Raw genomic sequence first — 20,046 nt, 5'->3', positions numbered from 1 at the left:
TCTTATAAGTCAATGAAAAAAAAAAAAGACCATCCAATAGAAAACTAGGCAATAGACTTGAACAAACAGGCACTTGGCCAAACAAACATCCAAATAGCCATGAAACGTATGAAAAGGTGCTCATCATTAGTAATCAAGAAAATACAAATTAAAACCACACTGAAATACTGTTAGGTACTCACTAGGACATGAACTAATGAGAATATTAAGCAATTGAATTCCCCCCATAGACTACTATTAGTAATATAAATTAGTACAATCAATTAAAAATCTTTTGGCATATCCACTAAAGCTGAATATATGCTTCCCCAACGACCAATGATTCTGCTCCTAAGTATATCCCCCAAAGAAAATGAATACATATGTGTACCAAAAGAATGTACAAGAATGCTCATGGGGCGCCTGGGTGGCTCAGTTGGTTAAGCGACTGCCTTCGGCTCAGGTCATGATCCTGGAGTCCCTGGATTGAGTCCCGCATCGGGCTCCCTGCTCGGCAGGGAATCTGCTTTGTCCTCTGACCCTATCCCCTCTCATTTGTTCTCTCTCTCTCATTCTCTCTCTCTCAAATAAATAAATAAAATCTTTAAAAAAAAAAAAAATGAATGCTCATGGAAGGACTCTGCATAGTAACCAGAAACTGGAACCAGCTCTAAAGTCCATCAACAGAAAATGGATGGTGGTTTATTCCTATAATGGAATGCTATGTGGCAATGAAAATGAACAAACCTGCTACATGTAATAACATGAATGAATCTCATAGAATGAGGGAAACCAGACTTTAAGGAGTTACGTACTGTATGATTCCATTTATATTAAGTTCAAAACCTTGCAAAACCAACAATCCATGATTGAAGTCAGGATATTGGCTACTTTTCCTGGGAGGAGGGAATTTACTAGAAAGGGCCCTGAGGAGGATTTCTGAGTTGCCAGTAACATTCTCTACCTTGGCCTGGATAGCATTTATAATTTCTGTTCACCTTGCAGAAATGAACGCATACTTTTCTCTATTTTTTTATACTTTATTAATTTTTTAATTTATTAAACTCACGACCATGAGATCAAGACCAGAGCTGATATCAAGAGTTGGACACTTAACTGACTGAGCCACCCAGGTGCCCAATTTTTGTTACACTTTAATAAAAATCTTCCTTTTTAATGTACCAAAATGTACATTTACTATTGTATAAAAGCAACAGTAAATGGGGGATGACAGAGGGACAGTTATTTCTTCAAAAGTATATAAGGGGGCACCTGGGTGGCTCAGTTGGTCAAGTGTCCAACTCTTGATTTCAGCTCAGGTCATGATCTCAGGGTCGTGAGCTCGAGCCCTGTGTTGGGCTCTGCACTGGGCATGGAGCCTGCTTGGGATTCCCTCTCCCCCTCTCCCTCTGCCCCTCCCTACCCCTCTCTAAATGTGTGTGTGAGTGCATGCGCACGCACATGCCTGTGTGTGTAGGACTCTGTAAGTGGTTGAGGTTGCCTGAGATTTAAATTGGAAGCCCTAGAAGACCAGAAGTTGAGACAGAAGCTCAAATGACTTCCAAAAACATTATACAATTTCTTTGCACATTGAAAATGACCTTTTGGTTCTTTATGTCTCATTCCATTCTTTCCGTTCTGTTCTCTAAATGCCCTAAAAAAATCTACATAGTACAATAAACATATTGTGTTGTTTGTTCCTGGCCCATTGACATCATGTCAAGGCTTGAGCAAGAAAGTTAAAACCTTAAACCCAAATCCCCTCCTCACTATGTCAGTGCCACCGAAGCACCACAATAGCCCAGAAATGGAAATGAGTATCTTGACCATTTCTCTGAGGAACCCCACAAAGGCTCATTGTGGTATTGCAAAGGGCAAGGCTTCCAGGGCAAATTCCCTCAACAGGAAGGATTTTGCCTCGCCCTGGCTGTTCCAACATAGCTCATGTAGACTGCGCTGCAGAAATGAGTTCTTCCTCTGGATAAATAATGTTCAGAGGAGCGAGTAAAGAAGGAAATTGGTAATAGTATAGCGGGGAAAACACTACTGAATTTAAATTCTGGCTCTGTTTCTAACCAGTTATTTAGTGCTAGCCAGCTCACAGAACCTATCAGCACATAATGTCTTTGCAAAATAAATATATGACTGGGTGGTCATTAATCCCCTTCACAGTGAGAACATTCTTTGAAACTCTGGCAAATCCTTTAAAGTAATTCAAGTGGGGGGAAAAAAAAAAGACCCTATCTTTGATACCCAGCTATACCACGGGCTCTAAAGCAGAACTATGTCCTAGTGCCCTCCGGTGGATGACATACAGCAATGCTGTGTCGCACATCCTGGAATATTAACGAGGTGAGTTGTAGAGCAGACATTCTTCATTCATTCCCCCTCAGGGAACTTGTGTTTTAGGAACCTAGGGTTGTATTCCCTCTGCTAGAGCCTCAACCAGGCGACTGTGCTGTTTAAGCCCGTGACTTTTGATTCTTTTTTCTCACATATCAATGAATATAACAGTGCACGCACAGTAACAAACAGAATTCTTTAAATGAAGCCAAATACCGGCATGATTCTTTTAATCCAACTGGTCAGATGGTCATAAACAAGAAGGAAATGTTTACTTCTATTTTCCCCAATGTTTGGACAGGATGTGATTTCTAATCAGAAGCACTTGAAATTGTTCTGGGCAAAATTAAAACCTGCGTCCAATTAACATGTTCTAGAAATCGAAATCTCCCTATTTACTTCTCACTCTATGGACACATTAGACAACTTCCAACTTTAATTGCTCTGAACATGGTGTGGCCAACATGATTATCAGTTCCCAGTTACTCGGGATCAAGTATGGAATGCCTACTCTCCCACGCTCAGATTCACAAACCAGCACTATCGACAGCATCCTTGAACTTCTCGAAAATAGTCCTAGGGCAGACTGCATAGCTATTGGGAACTTACTATGTGTCAAATACTGTTCTAAGCACAGGAAATAAATGATGCCCCCAAATGGACACAACTATTATAGGATGATCTTAAAAAATGTGAGATAACCAAAAGTTCTCTATGAAATTTAACTATGTGAAAGCCTTTCAAAAGCTTTCGGCTTAAAAAAGGTCTCATTAATTCTGTATACAAAGAGACAGCACTTGATCATTCCAAGGCTCTAAATTACTATTACTATTTAAGGTTGGTTCTATATGTTAATGGTGATGGCTACATAATGATTTGAAGGATGCCAATGAAAAAGCTCAATATACAGCAGGAAAGCAATCTTATGTAAAGGATGAGCACTCTCGGTTTTGCTGTTAAACAAGTAATGATAATTGAGATTTAGAAATTCTAATATTTTCCTGGAGAAGACAAGAAGAGATGTAAATGAAAGCCCCGTCTGTATTGCCTCAATTAGTGGGCAAATCATAGGATATGGGGCTGCCAGTAAGAAATCTGTGATATTTAGGAAATCTAAGGCATGTAGAAAAACTGAGTTCAGGAGATAGTTTAATTGATGGAGGAGAAGAATCTTTCCCTTGGATCTTTGATTTGGGTTGAGTTTATAGGAAAAAATTGATTTAGTTCCTGGAAATTTTTGTTTATAGATTCCAGAGGAGTCCAGGGAGAGGGTCAGCTTGCTCACAGACTCATGAATAGTCAACGAAATTGGCCGAAAAAAGCAATGTACGTCTGGATGGAGAGGCCCAGTGAGGGACCAGCACAGAGTCTGAGACAATCAGGGACTGAACCGTCAATATGGAGTGATGATTCATTCCCTTGTGTGGGCAATAAACCCTCTCGAGGGAATTCCAAAAATGTTCTATTATTTGAACAAATAAAATGCCCACTTTAAGGATGGATACATTTATTGTTATGACTGTTTAAAACCAATCCAATGACTCAAGTCATATACTTCTCTAACCATAAACAACAAAAGAAAAAAACAACTCTAATGACAGTTGTTCTTTAAGAAGATATAACGCTGTACTTTGAGTTGGACAGGAAGCCTTGCTTTGGAGATGTGGGACTACTTTCAAGGTTGTGTACCTTAAAGTCAGCCATCATTTAAGTAGAAGGGAGGGGGTTGACTTTTGGAAGAAACAAAGCAAGATCCAGCAATAAACAATTCTGTGTAAATAACAGATAGGCTTCAAATAACATGGGGTGAAATCTAACAGTGGTGGCAGCTTGACGATCAGAGGTACCCAAGAAATGTTCCTCAAAGTCCTTCTTGCCTCCATGACACTGACATATCCATTTCTTCATTTGAAGAATTACTATAGTAAAATAAGGATTGACGAAGATGAGAATTTTGAACAATGCCTTATATTATAGAAATCTAAATGCAACTTTGTATGATTGTTTATAGGGTCTAATTAATGCATGTGTTTTTAAAGCTATAATGTTTCTCTGCAGGCATATCATTTATAGTTGGTTAAACAGGTTGTCTTGTCATTTCTGTGAAAAAATGAGGATCAACACAATTCCCTCTCATACCAGGATTTCAAAGTACAAATCACCTCAGATAATAATCCTTTTCCTGCAGTGGAGAAGGGGTGTCTGTGTACATTGGCAAACACTCATTTGAGCCCTAAATGAAAAAAACAAAAGACATCTAAAGTTAAACTTCATTATTTTAAGTCAATGTTAAGAGTCTATTAAATAATATGATCTTGTCATTCTCCCCAACCTACCCTTCTGTGTGACGATTTGATAAATGTCACATCAGTGAGTAAGGTAAAGACACTGAACTATATTTAATGTGACAGATATAAGAAGCTGGTAGGTTTGGGATGTGAAGTCAGGTAATCCTTTAGCTCCTGCTTCTATGAAAACCTAGAGATCATGCAGTTCTCCTGAGACCATGAAATTTGGAGGAAAGTTTCGTGAATATGGGGATTTTGATTTATAGTATCAAATAGAATTCAGGTTTTTGTCTTAAGTGCAGTATATGTGTATTTTTGTTTGGTGCCTAATAGAATGAAAACATAGAATAAAAATATACCAAATTACCCTTTTTCTCAAATCCCGCTCGTTAAATAGGAAAAGGGTAATTTACATTACATCAATTACCCATTACATCAAAACATACAGAAGGTTATTTTTGAATGAAGCTGATGTCACTTTCTAACCTGCTTGAACCATCATATATGCTGAGAGGTGAAAAGATAAGCAAGAAATAATGCCTACGATAAAAAGTACATTTGGTTTGGTTTGGTTTGGTTTGGTTCGGTTCGGTTCGGTTCGGTTCGGTTCGGTTTGGTTTGGTTTGATAGGCTTGTTTCTTATAGAAAAATGAAGAAAACTCACTCCCTGGCCTTGGGTCCCCTGGGTCTGTAAGCATAGGGGTAGGTTGGTCAGCTAGATGAGGTCTCCACCTGTCCACAGAGGTGCTGGAAAACGCAGAACACTCGGGCACCTGTTTCAGGATATTACACCAGGAACTTCACTTCCTTGTGCCTTCCTGCCGAGGTGCACCCTGTGAGGAAACAATTTTCCCTGGGCACTAAATATAAAGCTCAAGAGATGACTGCAGCCAATGAAAGAGATATCTACCCCTTTTATCTTGTTTTAATTCCAAAGCATGGTAGAAGGACAGACTCTATCGGAGATCTCTACCTTCTAGAAGTATATTAAAAACAAAAATAAAAGGCAAGAAACATGCCTTGAAATTGAACTTTCAAAAAATATTGTCACAAAAGTGTACAATGCGGCTGCTGTTCCCAACAGACTGGGAAGTTAATGATATCACTGACGCAAGTCAGGAGCATTTAAAACTTCTCTCTTTTGACAAAGTTGGTCAACCTGAAGCTCATTCTTTTTCTTTCTCTATAACATAATGTTTCTGAGGACAATGTTATAAGGCTTTTCAAAAGGAATTATCCCAAGGTACATAAAAGGGTTCTTGTTAAGCATTTTGAGAGTAAATGGTAAAATATTTTATAAAAGAAAGAAAAAAACTGTTCAATAGGCCTTGCTGGGAAACACGGAGCACTCTTTCCCTATGAACATCTTGGAGTCATTACCCTTAATTCCATTCAGATAACAATTAGTCATGGTTCATGGCTAAATGATCAGTAGATATTTTTCTAGACGGTTTTTGTGCTTCGTCAGGAGCATGATGAGTTATCCTTGCCACATCGAATATTCATTCAAATGTAAGAAAAGGGACGGAATCAGTAAAGGAGAAAGCAGAGGCTAAGCTGCACACGATATTTTACACAGATTCCAGTCATCCAGGTAAACAAGTCACAGAACTGTTTAGGTAGGTTGTCCAGACCAGGAATTTTCCAGAAGATTATCTCAATTGATATTGGAAGCTTTGGGTTCTCAAATATTTCCTTCAGGGGATTGAATAATAGAAATGGTTCTTCATACTGGCATTGCTTTAATTATGGACATTATAAAAAGCTGCCATTGTGAATTTGTAGATGAAGACACAAAATAAATAAGAATTTAATGTCTTATTCCAGCAAGCTTTCATCAGGAAGAGCACTTTCCATTACATCAAAACATACAGAATGTCTGGCTAATTCTTTTTCCATCAGATGAGAATTGTTGCCTTTATCAAGGAACAGAGAGGAATGTTCTCTAACTAGTTACTTGTCCTTTTGACACTGATCAACAGTATACTAGTCTGGATTAACTACAGGCTAGTCCAAGAATAGAAGTTAAGACGAGTCAACAAATGGTCCAGGAAAGAGATGCCAAGTCTCAGAGGTGCCATTTCTCTCTCACCAAGACCCTGAGGCTCATTTTTTTCTGCAAAAGTCATTATAAGGTATAACCAGGCTCCTCCTGGAATATTTCAGCTGTGGCTTGCCCCTGCTAATCTAAAAAGAGTAGAAAGTTTCTTCCATCTCAATGTCTTCATTGGGATTAGAGACTCAGTCTAATTGGAAAACAGAACAAATGCATGATTTAAAATATATCACTACAGTACTTTGTCTATCCATAGATGAAAACCAGGCTTACATTCCCTGGGTTCACTTCACTTTCCTACTCTTATTCCTGAAAGAGATAATAGGGTTGATACTGATGCGGAGCCAGTGAGCACATTTGCCTCTCTAACTTCTGCCCCACCAAACCACAGTATAAGAATACAATGATCTCACATTGTGCTTCTTTTTTTTCAGGACAGGGTACCCACTGGTGTATAGTGTTAGTTGTGGTAGTGGTAATAGTAATAACAGTAGTTGTTGGAAAGATGAATTAGAAATATCAACTAATGTCTGCTTCCTGGAGGCCAGGCTAAGTACCTCTGGTGAATTATCTAATTGAATCTTCACCACCCTATGAGGTAGGTATTATTAGAGTGCTTATTTTTCCAAAGGGAAACTGAGAAATAGGAAGCTAATTACCTTGTTTGAGGACACACAGCCGGTAAGTGATGGAACACTAAGATTGGAATCCAAGTAGACTTACTCCAGAGCATCCCACTTGAACTGTTTTGATGTACTACTTTGAGCAAATTAATCAATGAAGAGAAAGAGGAACCTACAAAATGCCATTTCTGAGGTCTTCCTTATTATTAGCAATGTTCTTTGAGTTTCCAGGATGCTGACATTAACAAAATATTGCTAATACCAACACCTGGAAATGTATTAGAGTTTCACATACAATTTGGGAAGCTAAGAAATAATTTCCCAAAAGGCCTACCTTAAAATTTGTATACAAAATTATTGTAATGAATATATTTGCATTAGGATGGGTACTCCAATTGGAAAAAGGAAAGACTACATTCCATTCACATACCTCTCCAGAAAAGCTACATAGAAACCTCACAATAAGTCAGTGAGTGTGGCCACAGAACAGGGACTATACTATCAGTTTCTTCACACTGGTCATGATCTGCCTGGATGACAATATGTGCAAAATGGCAGAGCATCAGAGCAACAACAAAGCAGCCTTAAAGAAAGAGTCTACTCGGAACAGTTTGCCTGAAAGTTACATAGTTTCAAATGGCTCAGTCCTTCCGAACTGTCTTATCATAATTGTCTTGGTGGTTGACTCCCCAGAATACATCCCACCCCAAATGGTTAGCCATGGTAATCCCATTCCTCTTGCTGTAACTGGCTCAGGGGTGGCATCCAATCTAAGGCAAAAGGTGAAAGGCATCCATCCAAAGGTGAAAAACCTTCGGGGAAAACTTTTCCTTGCTTCCTTCCAGGGATGATGCCCTGTAGGCTTTAATACCTGGAATTACAGCCATGGGGTCAATACAGGGTGAAGGTAAAAGTAAATAAAATTGCCAGAAAGCAAAGCTACAGCTCGAGATGACACAGGAGGAACTGCCCTACCTATGAAACTCTTAAGTGAAATGAGAAAGTACCTTATATTTCCTTATATTTCAATCAATTTGAGTTAGAGATAGTGTTACTTAAAACCTGAGATGTCTTAACAGTTTCATTTAACATTTAAAATCTCACGAATCCTTTCATTATCACAGGAGGTATTCAGAACTGTGCCCATCTATGTAGAAATTAGTACCTGCAAACAACTCATAAACCAGCCAAAGGTACTTCCATAAAAACCATTTGGAGAAGCGTTTATGAGGACTGCCTGAGATGAATCAATGAAAGTTAAAAGAGAATTCCCCCTAAAGGTCATGATACAAGTGTGATTAAGACAGAAACTCCTTAATAGCTCTTTCAACAGTGCTTACAACATGGAAAGCATTTTCAAAGTACTTGCATATGCATCACATTTGATGTTCAACACCACCCTGGGACTCAGCTAGGACCTGCACAACTTCTTTGAACAAATGCGGGAACAATGATTCAGAGAGATCACATGACTGCCCTTATCAAAGACACATCTGTGACTAGGACACAGGTCCCCTGACTTGTATCTCAATGTTTCTTCTGTTGTCCACAACATCTGTGGATTGGGGGTCAATACAGCAGAGTGGAAACGGTATCAGCTATAAACTCCTGCTCAGCTCCTAACTGCTACTAACATTTTACTTTAGGCAAACTGCCTGTGCCTGTTACATAATAGATGCTCACAGGTGACTCACATTACTTTAATTGTTCCACTAGCCATCCTTACCCTCTATGTATTCATTGTATGGATACACAAACTCACAATCAAGTATTGGAGAGTGATTATTAAATGTAAGGTCCTGTTGAAGTAAGACAAGTACCTTTTACCATGTTTAGTTAAATTTAGATGTTTCTGATTTTAACCATCTTACCTTTAGCCCTTGGGGCCATAAATGACACTCACATGATTAAGTATATGTATATAATAGCTTTTATTAGTGTGGCAATTACTTTGCCATGAAATTACTTATCAACAAAATGCCAGGGAGTAAAACTATTCCTAATGAGGAAAGTTATCTTGCTCAGTTGTTACTAATCCCCAGAAACAAGTCCAGGGATTACAGCCAAATTCTAGGCTTTTCCACATAGTGCAGGCCTTGAGGTGGTCCCATGCTGCCTTGTTTTGGTATGAAGACTGAGGGGGGTGCAAGAATGGCCCCAAGATCTTGGCTGAAGCCAGCATTCCTTCACTCTGGTATTTGAATGGACCTAAACCCTTCAGGAAGCTCAGCCTTAGCCACACTGAGTATCAAACTGATTTGAGTTGACTGCAGTGTAGCCTCGCATGACCAGAATAAGCCCATCTAGAAAAGCATACAGGAAAAAGGGAAACAGCGACCAACATAACAACGGACTCTCACCTCATTTTCCTCTCCTTTGAAAATCTGGCTTAAAACCTTGAGAATAAAAATCTCTCTTGTTACTAATTTTTTTCCATGATAAATCAGTGAAAACAATGAGAATAAAACTCAATGTTTTTTAATTAGAACGATCCGCCATCTCAGTTTGCCCAAGGCAGTACTGGTTTATGCTTGTTCTCCTGGCATAATTAATAGCACATCCCTTCCTCTAAAGGTCCTGGTTAGGCAATAAATTATGTGGTCCCCCAAGATTTAGCTGCTGAGGAAATGACTAACCTGTTCATTGGTCTAAATATTTACTGCTGGAACAAGTCATCCTATGTTATAACTCAGAAAGAACCACAGTTTTCTAAGGAAAACACTAAACTTAATAAATCAGTAGGCTTAATTTTGGATATGATTCTTAATCAATGAGGTCTTATCAGAAAGTCAAAGGCGCCTGGGTGGCTCAGTCGTTAAGCGTCTGCCTTTGGCTCAGGTCATGATCCCAGGGTCCTGGGATCGAGCCCCACATCGGGCTCCTTGCTCAGCGGGAAGCCTGCTTCTCCCTCTCCCACTCCCCCTGCTTGTGTTCCCTCTCTTGCTGTCTCTCTCTCTGTCAAAAAATAAATAAAATCTTAAAAAAAGAGAAAGAAAGAAAGTCAAGTAAGACACACAGCATTGTGATAATTATTGTCTTTCCCCTCACAGGACTATTCCAATATTTCTATGTTCTTAGATATAAGCTAGATAGCAAATTTACCAAAACACCCAACCTCCGAAAAAGTGGGGCATTATTAAACCACTGGCTTTAGTTTATGGATTGAAGTAAATGAAAACCCTGCTGCAAAATCCATTACTTTCAGTAAAATGTTGAATAGCAATGATGAAAATAGGCATCATTTTCTTGTTCCCATTTTCACCACTGTTATTCAATATTACACGAGAAGTCCTAGCCAGAGTAATTTGGCAAGAAAAAAATATTAATAAAAGGCATCCAAATTGGAAAAGAAGAATTAAAACTCTATTTATTTGCAGATGGCATGATTATATAAACAGAAAATTCCGAAGAATCTACCAAAAACTACAAGACTTAATAAACAAGTTCAGCAAAGTTACAGCATACAAAACCAAGGCACAAAATCATCTGCGTTTTTATACATCAGCCATGAACAATCCAAAAAGGAGACCAAGAAAACAATTCTATCCCAATAGTATCAAAAAGAATAAAAACCTAGCAATAAAGTTAACTACAGAGGTGAAAGACTTATGCAATGAAAACATTACTGAGGGGCACCTGGGTGGCTCAGTTGGTTAAGCGACTGCCTTCGGCTCAGGTCATGATCCCAGGGTCCTGGGATCAAGCCCCGCATCAGGCTCCCTGCTCGGCGGGAAGCCTGCTTCTCCCTCTCCCACTCCCCCTGCTTGTGTTACCTCTCTCACTCTCTCTCTCTGTCAATTAAATAAATAAAATCTTCAAAAAAAATTACTGAAATGAAATTAAAGAAAACCTAAATAAATGAAAAAAAATAGGAAGACTTAATATTGTTAAGATGGGAATATACCCCAATGCAATCTACAGATAAATGCAACCCCTATTGAAACTCCAATGACCTTCTTTGGAGAGATGGAAAAGCTATCCCCAAATCTACACGGAATTGCAAGTGACTCTGAATAACCAAAACAATACTGAGAAAGGAAAAAAAAGAGTTGGAAGACTCATAGTTCCTGATTTCAAAACTAACTACAAAGTAAAAGTAAATAAAAGAGTGTATCACTGGCATAAAGATAGACATACAGATCAATGGAATAGAATTGATAGTCCAGAAATAAACCCAAACATTTATAACTAATTGCTTTTTTATAAGGTTGACAAGGTCATTCAATGGGGGAAGAATTGCCACTTCAACAAATGGCTCTGGGAAAAAATGTATAAACACATGCAAAGAAAAAGTTGGACCCCTACCTCACTCCATAGTCAAAAATTAACTCAAAGTGAATCAATGACCTAAACATAAGAGCTAAAAATAAAAGACTATTAGAAGAAAACACAGGCATGAATCTTCATGACCTCTAATTTTCACAAAAGATTCTTAGATTTGGCACCAAAAAATGAGCAACAAAAGAAAAAACAGATAAAGTGGACTTCATGAACATTAGAACATTTTGTGCACCAAAGGAAATTATCAACAAAGTAAAAAAGACAACCTGAATGGTAGAAAATATTTACAAATCATATATCTGATAAAGGTTTTGAATTCAGAATACATACAACTGTTACAACTCAACAACAAAAAGAACAAATCAATTAAAAACTGGGTGAAGAATTTGAATAGACCTTTCTCCAAACAAAATATACGAATAGCCAACAAACCCATGAATCTATATTCAACATTATTGGTGATTTAAAAAATACAAATCAGAGATGACCCCTGATGTTGTAGGCACAGAAAGCAGGAGAAACCACAGCACAATAACAAAAGGTCCTATCAAGAAAAACTAATGGAGCAACTAACTACCAAAAGAAAATCAATGGAAAATCTTTAACTTCAACCACAAGAAGATTAAAAAGAGGTTCCTCCTGCACCAAGAAAGAACTGCAGATCTTTTTCAGTGTTCTTGGAGGTGTGGGGTGTGATAGGAAGGAAGAAAGGAAGGAAGGAAGGGAGGAAGGATGGGAGGGAGGAAGGGAGGGAGGAACAGTGGGAGGAAAGGAGGGAGAAAGGGAAGAAAGAGAGAAAGGGAGAGGAAATACAAATCAAAACCGCAATGAGATACTAGTTCACATCTACTAGGATGGCTTTCATTAAACAAATGAAAAGTAATCACTCCTGGCAAGGAGTGGAGAAACAGAAACTCTCATACATTACTGATGGGAATTTACCATGCTGCAGCCACTGTGAAAAACAGTTTGGTGGTTCTTCAATAAAGAAACAAAATTACCATATGATCCAGCAATTCCACTTCTAGGTACATACCCAAAAGAACTGAAAACAGATATTCAAACAAAAACTTGCTCATGGATGTTCATAGCAGCACTATTCACAATAGCCAAAATGTGAAACAATCCAAATGTCCTTTCACTGGATAAATGGATAAGCAAATTGTGGTATATCCATACAACAGACTATGATTTGACCATAGAAAGGAACGAAGTGCTGATAGATGCTATGATGTAGATGACTCTTATAAACATTTGCTATGGAAAGAAGACAGATACAAAAGTTCATATATTGTGTGATTCTATTTATATGAAATATCCCAGATAGGTCAATCTATAGAGACAGAAAGCAGATCGGTAGTTGCCCAGGGACTGAGGGGAAGCAAAGGGGGTATGACTAACTAATGAGTAGAGGTTTTCATTTGAGGTGATGAAAATGTTCAGGAACTTGACAGTGGAAATGGTGCATGACACTGTGAATGCCCTAAATGCCACTGAATTATGCATTTTAAAATGGTTAATTATAGGGCGCCTGGGTGGCTCAGTTGGTTAGGCGACTGCCTTCGGCTCAGGTCATGATCCTGGAGTCCTGGGATCAAGTCCCGCATCGGGCTCCCTGCTCGGCAGGGAGTCTGCTTCTCCCTCTGACCCTCCTCCCTCTCATGCTTTCTGTCTCTCATTGTCTCTCTCGCAAATAAATAAAATCTTAAAAAAAAAAATTTAATGGTTAATTATATGGTTTATAACTTGCACTTCAATTTTTAAAAGCCAATACTTTGTTGGTAAATAATAATATATTTCTTAAATTCTAGTCCAACGTTCCTAGTACTCATACTCTCTCAAATTAAATATCAATCATGCTGGCTCTTCAAAAAATTACTTTCAGGGACAAAAAGTTTAAAATGTGATAAACATGTCTCTTTTAAAGCTATTTGACAACAAATTATCAAAAGAATTGACCAAAAATAGACGACATATTGTGGCAACTCCCTGCTGTTGTTTTAAGAAGAAAGTTATATTTACCACACACATATTGGCATGGATGCAAACCTGGAAGATTCTTTATCAGAGCTCAGGATGTCAGGAGTGTTTTTAAGGACTAGATTGTCTCAACAAAACAAAGAAGCAAGACCATCAACCAAACCAAACTTTCAGTGCCACCAAGAGAATGTTCTTCCCTGTTCCTGGAGAGTTGAAACATAAGCAAGAATTAAGGGGAAAGGCAAAGAGGGAGGGGAGAAAAGAGAACATGAAAGGAGGAAATGGAAAGAAGAATAAGAACAAGGGGTGTGTATTGGGAACTGGGTGCCCCTCACAGCTCCTCAAACACAAATTTCTTATCTTGATCAAATGCCCTTCGATCAAGTCCAGTTCAGGGGGTTGGAGCAAAAATGCCTAACCCATTTAGCTGGAAAAGGGTTCCTTGTAGTTTAGGTAGGAAATAATTTGGCCAAAAAGCAATTTAGGTGAGCTGGCCACTGGATCAAAGGGCAATTATTTGGAAGCACATCTCCAGTTAAAAGTTTTTCATCTATTGGTATCTTGGGGGCACCCTGGGACAATTTTCTGGATTTTTATTGTGATAAATACACATAACATAAAAATTTACCATTTCCAAGTGGGCGGTTCAGTGTCCTTCAGCACATTCACAAGGTCATGCAACCATTGCCACTGTCAAGTTCCCGAACACCGACACCCCCAACTCACGAAGTAGTCATACCCCCTCTGCCTCCCCTCAGCCCTTGGGCAACCACCGATCTGCTTTCTGTCTCTATAGGTTGACCTATATGGGATATTTAGTATAAATGGAATCACACAATATATGAACTCTTGTATCGGGCTTCTTTCATATAACATGTTTTCAAGGTACATCTATGTTATAGTGTCTATCAGCACTTCCTTCCTTTTTATGGCTGAATAATATTCCATTGTGTGACTACATCACAATTTGTGATTTCTTTTTTTTTTTTTTTAAGATTTTATTTATTTATTTGACAGAGAGACACAGCGAGAGAGGGAACACAAGCAGGGGGAGTGGGAGAGGGAGAAGCAGGCTTCCCGCTGAGCAAGGAGCCCGATGTGGGGCTCGATCCCAGGACCCTGGGATCATGACCTGAGCCGAAGGCAGACGCTTAACGACTGAGCCACCCAGGCGCCCCACAATTTGTGATTTCTTTATGAACACTGGGTTGTTTCCACCTTTTGACCATCGTGCATAAGGCTGCTATGAACATTGGTGTACCAGCTTTTGTTTGAACATCTGCTTTCAATTTGGGGGCGTACATGCCTAGGAGTAGATTTGCTGGTCATATGGTAATGCTATGTTTAACTTATTGAGGAGCCACCACACTATTTTTCACGGTGGCTGAACCGTTTTACGTTCTTACTGGCAATGTTTGAGTCATACTTTACGTCTTTAAATCTAAGAGCCTATTTTCTAGTCAGTTAGAAAGGATTTTCAACCAATATCCATTTTTAAATTCTGTCTTCTACCAATTTTCCACTATTTAAAATACCAAAAAGAAAAAAAAATTAACTGTCCAAGTATATGAGACTGCTTAAATTGAGTAGGGAATATAAGGGCATATAAGGGCAATATAAGAGAAGTCATTTTCAATCTCTTATTACTGTATTTAGTAATTTTTAAATCTTCACAGAGATAAATGGTAGCTTCTCTGAACACTTCCCAAGATCATTTGTCCAAGAAACACCCCTAAATCCTAACAGGAGTTAAGATAAAATACTAGCCTGAGCTGCTGTAAGAAATGATCCCACATTTAATCGAGATTTGTCAACTTTTTAACAGAGCAAAAGAGAAATTGGGAAATAAAAATTTTTAATTTTGTAATACGCTGCTAGAAGGAGGAATGATGTCGTTAAATCCAATCCCGATATAAGGGTCAGCATGGATAGCAACTAACAAAAGGAGCTCATCTGCCCTGGCCACTACCATACAACAGACACTGCACTAAAGATGCTACACATCACCTTCAAGACAACACTTTGAGCGAGCTGCTACTGACATCTCATTCTACAAAGGAGAAAACAAAAGCTTAGTGAGGCCAGAGCACTTGCTCAAAGGGGAAGTAAGTAGCCAGAGTCTGGATTTGAACTCATTTCATTATACTAAATCCCAGGATCTCAACAACTCTGCAGAACTCCATGTGCCCATATTTTGTTTTTCCTGCAGTTTTAGAATATGAAAAATCTGATTTCCTACAGGCACACTGCAGCAAAAAGGGAGAGAGATGACGTGATGCTGTTATAATATTTGGGAGATCATGAGTTAGGGTATTTTAAAATGTATAGTTTATCTTGAATAATTTCTATAGAAACCAAAGACTGTGATTATTAATACTCTCTTCAAAGTATTCCTGTTTCAGCTCACTTATACTAGACATACTTTGAGTACCACAGCATCTCACTTTTCTGTTTGAACTTCCTCTGTCTGCTATAGATCTTGGGAAGTGAGTTTGCATAACATGATGGTTTAGTGCCCTAAATGCACAAAATAACATGACTAATATATATTGAAATTGAGAGGCAGGATATATAGTCTAAATCAGTGATCATCAAAGAGGACACTCATGTCAGTTTGACAGTGAACCAACAAAAGTCTGCCCTCTGTGTCGTTGGTGGATGGAATGTCATGTGTGTTGAACACGTCTCCTTACGTCTAATTTTTAAATACAATTTAGAGGGCAAAAAAATGCATTGTTAGTATTTCCTTTAACAAAATAACCTATGGCATCTTCTGGAATCCAGTAGGCAACTTTGAAAGTAATTTGAATGGGGATTCACTCGGACTCCTGACAGTCTTCCCAGCATGAGAAGTCCTCAGTGAATGGCTTTGCTCGGATGCTGTCTCCAGCTAAGTCTGCTTACAACTTCCAGTGAAAACATAGTGCTTAATTCTCACACCAATGGCTCTATTTCCCCAAAGCTCCTTATTTCAGTCCACTACCGGTACCTGGTGGCCTACACTAGGAGAGTTTTCTCTGGAAAGCTCCAGGAGGAGAAGGTAAAAATGTAGCTTATTTTCTGATTTCTCTAAGTACAGAAAAAGCATGGGGAAGTCACTTAGGCCCATTCATAATTTAAACTGTGTTTATAAAGAAATTTAATTCCACCTAAATCCTGATGGAGTTGTCACAATTTGATATTATCTAGAATTAGAAGTCCATTTTCCTTCATTCAAGTAATTAAAATATTGCAGAACAAGAGAGGCTAAAAGGAGCTGGGCAGCTAATAAAGCTGGAAGTCTTAATGGCCCAACAGTACCAATAATAATATTTTGTCACTATGGAACAGCTTTCAGCCAATAAGCTCAAAGCTGAATGTAGTCAGAGATACCAAACCCCCTCCACGTTCGAAAGATGCACAGACTAGCACTTCAGGTGGCAAAAGCTGACGGTGGCTACTGGTGTTAGGGCAGATTTGGAGGGAGGACTGCCACAGAAGAAACAGTGACATAGACAAAGGGCTTAACCTCTACTCTTAAAGCAGGGCCTCAGGCCAGTGTCTCATGCCCCAGAAAAAAAATCTTGTCATCTCAAGTTCATCTCTTGTTCAACAAGAGTCCCATACCCGCAGCACCCTGACTTACAGCCATCTCCCCTAGCAAGATAGGTATCTGACAGTTTGCACTCGGCTTGGTCAAGGTTGCACTTCTCCCAAGGATAACTGACTTGAATAGGACTCCAGTAATTCCAAAGGGGTAAGTCTCCAGTAGGGAGAATCGTAGCTAAGTAGTGGAGTGATCCCAGGGCATCAAAAGGATACAGATCTGGAGGATAAGACATGGGTCCCTGTGTAGGATGTGACCACATGACACTCAATTTCCTTGGGTCAGTTCCATCATCCGTAAAGGAAAGAGATAAGGTATGGCTGCCATGTTCTCTTCTAATTCCTAGCACCTGAAGACCCCGACAGGACTGTGGCACCTGCTCAATACTGAGGAGCTGGGCAGGAGTGGGGGCAGCCCTGCTTGTGGGACACAGAATGCAGAGACAGGGGATATGATAAGGTTACAAGCACAGGGTGAGTCAGGCTGGAGGTTGAGAGTGGCTGGCCAGCCGGAACTCAGCCCACACTGGGTAAAGATGTGTGGGTGGTGGAGAACACTCTCTCACACGAACCTCTCACCACAGCTGCGTGTATCCCACCTTCTCTGCCATCCTCAGAGAGGAGACGTCATAGTAGAAAAACATTCCAAAGGCAAAGGTGGTAATTAAGCCCTGTTATTACAAAGGGGACCCGACCACTCTCTCCAGGAAATTAACTAATTTCCCTTTAGTTAAGTCTTTTGACTGTGTGAAGGGTACCCTGACTTCCATCCAGAGTCAAATGACTAATACAGTAAAGAGTACACTGGGCAGATTCTCAGGTAATTCTGTGTCTACTCTCTGCAAAGAGGAAGGAAAAGTTTTTGCTTAAAAAGTCAATCTTAGCCACCATACACTACAAATTGTCCGTGTGTACTTAAGACCTGTGTTCAACATTAGCAAACCTCTTTGCCCTCACACCTGGTTTTAAACTCAAGCTTAAGAAAAAAGTTTTATTATGTGCTTGTTTTTAAACAAGTCAAAAGTTTATGACGGTGGATGAGTATGTTTCACAATTTTTGATTGTAATAGAAGCCACAGTCAAGACATTTAAAGCATGGATAACTGGCTAACAACCTCCCCTTCCTGTGGTTAAAACAACAGGAAGTGATTTATAAACTGTCATCAGAATTAACTCAGCTAAGCAATATTTTATCTCACTTAGTTGGCATGATTTAAAGCTCTTGGCACACTAAAATAAAAAGTATAGTCTTCATCGACTGCCAAACAATAAGATTCACACCCAAAAAAAGTCAAAAAATTGAGTGAAGATTTAGATGTATATAACCTTTCAAAAATTTGGACTTCAGCGTATAATGTAGAGTCATCTCAGATATTGGTGGTAAATAACTCAAATCTTTGGGGTGTAAGGTAATTGCTGGAGACCAAGGAGAGTTTAACAATAAGCAGGTAATGCTATTTTACTAACCTTTAAAAATCTGATATAGTCTATACCTGAATGCAAAACACTATGTATAACGAAAATGTCAATAAAACTGTAGAAACCTTACTGCCTTCTGAAGATCAAGCCCATTTCCCAACAATTGATTAATGAAACAGAAGCCACCACCTTCTTGATCTTGACCCAACTTTAATCCCTCCACAGAAATCCCTCACACAAATCCAATTAAAGAGTTTTGTGGCAAACCACTAATTAAAGTGAAGTGTGTATCTTACATAACAGAGATTCTCAAATATTTTTTCATCACCTGCCCTACAATTTTACTCCATACTACTGACATTAGCCAAGAAGTATTGTCTTAGCCCTAAAATGCAATAGCACATTTGAATGTCATTAGAAATACGTGAATAAAAATCTAGGTGTAGGGCACCTGGGTGCTCAGTTGGTTAAGCGACCACCTTCGGCTCAGGTCATGATCCTGGAGTCCCGGGATCGAGCCCCACATCGGGCTCCCCGCTCAGCGGGGAGTCTGCTTCTCCCTCTGACCCTCCTCCCTCTCATGCTCTCTCTATCTCATTCTCTCTCTCTCAAATAAATAAATAAATAAAATCTTTAAAAAAAAAATCTAGGTGTATTCAACATCATTAGATGAATCACACTTAATTGCTGAACTTATTTGGGGCATAGAACATATAATAAGCTTTCAAATGATGGTGGCCAAATAGCTGTCATCCCCAGGAATCAGGAAAAAAGAAATGTCCAAATATCTTACAGATGGAAGAAGGAATATGACAACCATCATAGAATGTTGATAAAATTAACACTTTCTCATAACAAAATATATTAGGAAATAGAAAAACAAAAGAGGAAAGTTCAAGATTATCTATAATTCTAACAACCAGTGCAACCACCGTCAAATTCTTGAAGCATGACCTTTCTGGTTTTGTTATTAAGGAAAATGTGATCCTGTGCACAATACTCTAATCTTCCTCTATCAGGTCAGAACACATCATTAGTAACACCTGGCCAAGTGTTCTCTGCTCACCAACCATCCTCCGTCTCTCCCAGGCAATGGAGGCTCTGAGCCTCCAGCACGATGTCCTTTAGCTCTAAGCCTGAGTGTTCCTCCCGTGGCCTCTGCTGAAGGCCCACCTGCTCCCTCACCACAGCAAGACCTGGGCTGAGCTGAGCTGCAGGCCCCCAACTCAGCTACCTTCTAGGCCTCTGCCCCATCCCCAACATGAGAAGCAAGAGGGACATTCTAGGCACCATTCATGCCCCTCTACAAGAAGCAAGGGCAACTCAGGCAAATGAACCTGGCCCACTCCATGTTTCCTAGTTTGCTTTGAGGAGGCTCTCCCCAGGTTCACGGGGGAGCAGCCTGCAAGACGATCTCCTTCCCCATTCCTTACCACAGCGCCACACCCATGAGGCAGATGGATACCTCGGTGCAGTCAGGGGGAAGGCAACA

At 39.4% G+C, this 20,046-nt stretch overlaps 1 long non-coding RNA gene across 8 annotated transcripts in view; it reads right to left on the bottom strand.

Annotated features, from left to right (window-relative positions):
• LOC118006249 overlaps nt 1–20,046 on the bottom strand; it is a 106,872-nt gene that overhangs the window by 46,390 nt on the left and 40,436 nt on the right. For 4 of the 8 annotated variants that reach the window (XR_004678017.1, XR_004678015.1, XR_004678020.1 and 1 more), the window contains 2 exons: nt 4,485–4,555; nt 1,390–4,241 (listed from right to left, as the gene is read on the bottom strand). The exons of the other annotated variants lie outside the window; for them this stretch is intronic. This is a non-coding gene — a long non-coding RNA (uncharacterized LOC118006249). Of the gene's footprint in view, nt 1–1,389; nt 4,242–4,484; nt 4,556–20,046 lie in introns of those variants that run through there. 8 annotated transcript variants of the gene reach the window in all.

The sequence above is a fragment of the Mirounga leonina genome, unplaced genomic scaffold (assembly GCF_011800145.1).
Source record: "Mirounga leonina isolate KUSES-001 unplaced genomic scaffold, KU_Mleo_1.0 Mir_95, whole genome shotgun sequence".
NCBI lineage: Eukaryota > Metazoa > Chordata > Mammalia > Carnivora > Phocidae > Mirounga > Mirounga leonina.
This window is presented reverse-complemented; position numbering and strand designations above follow the sequence as displayed.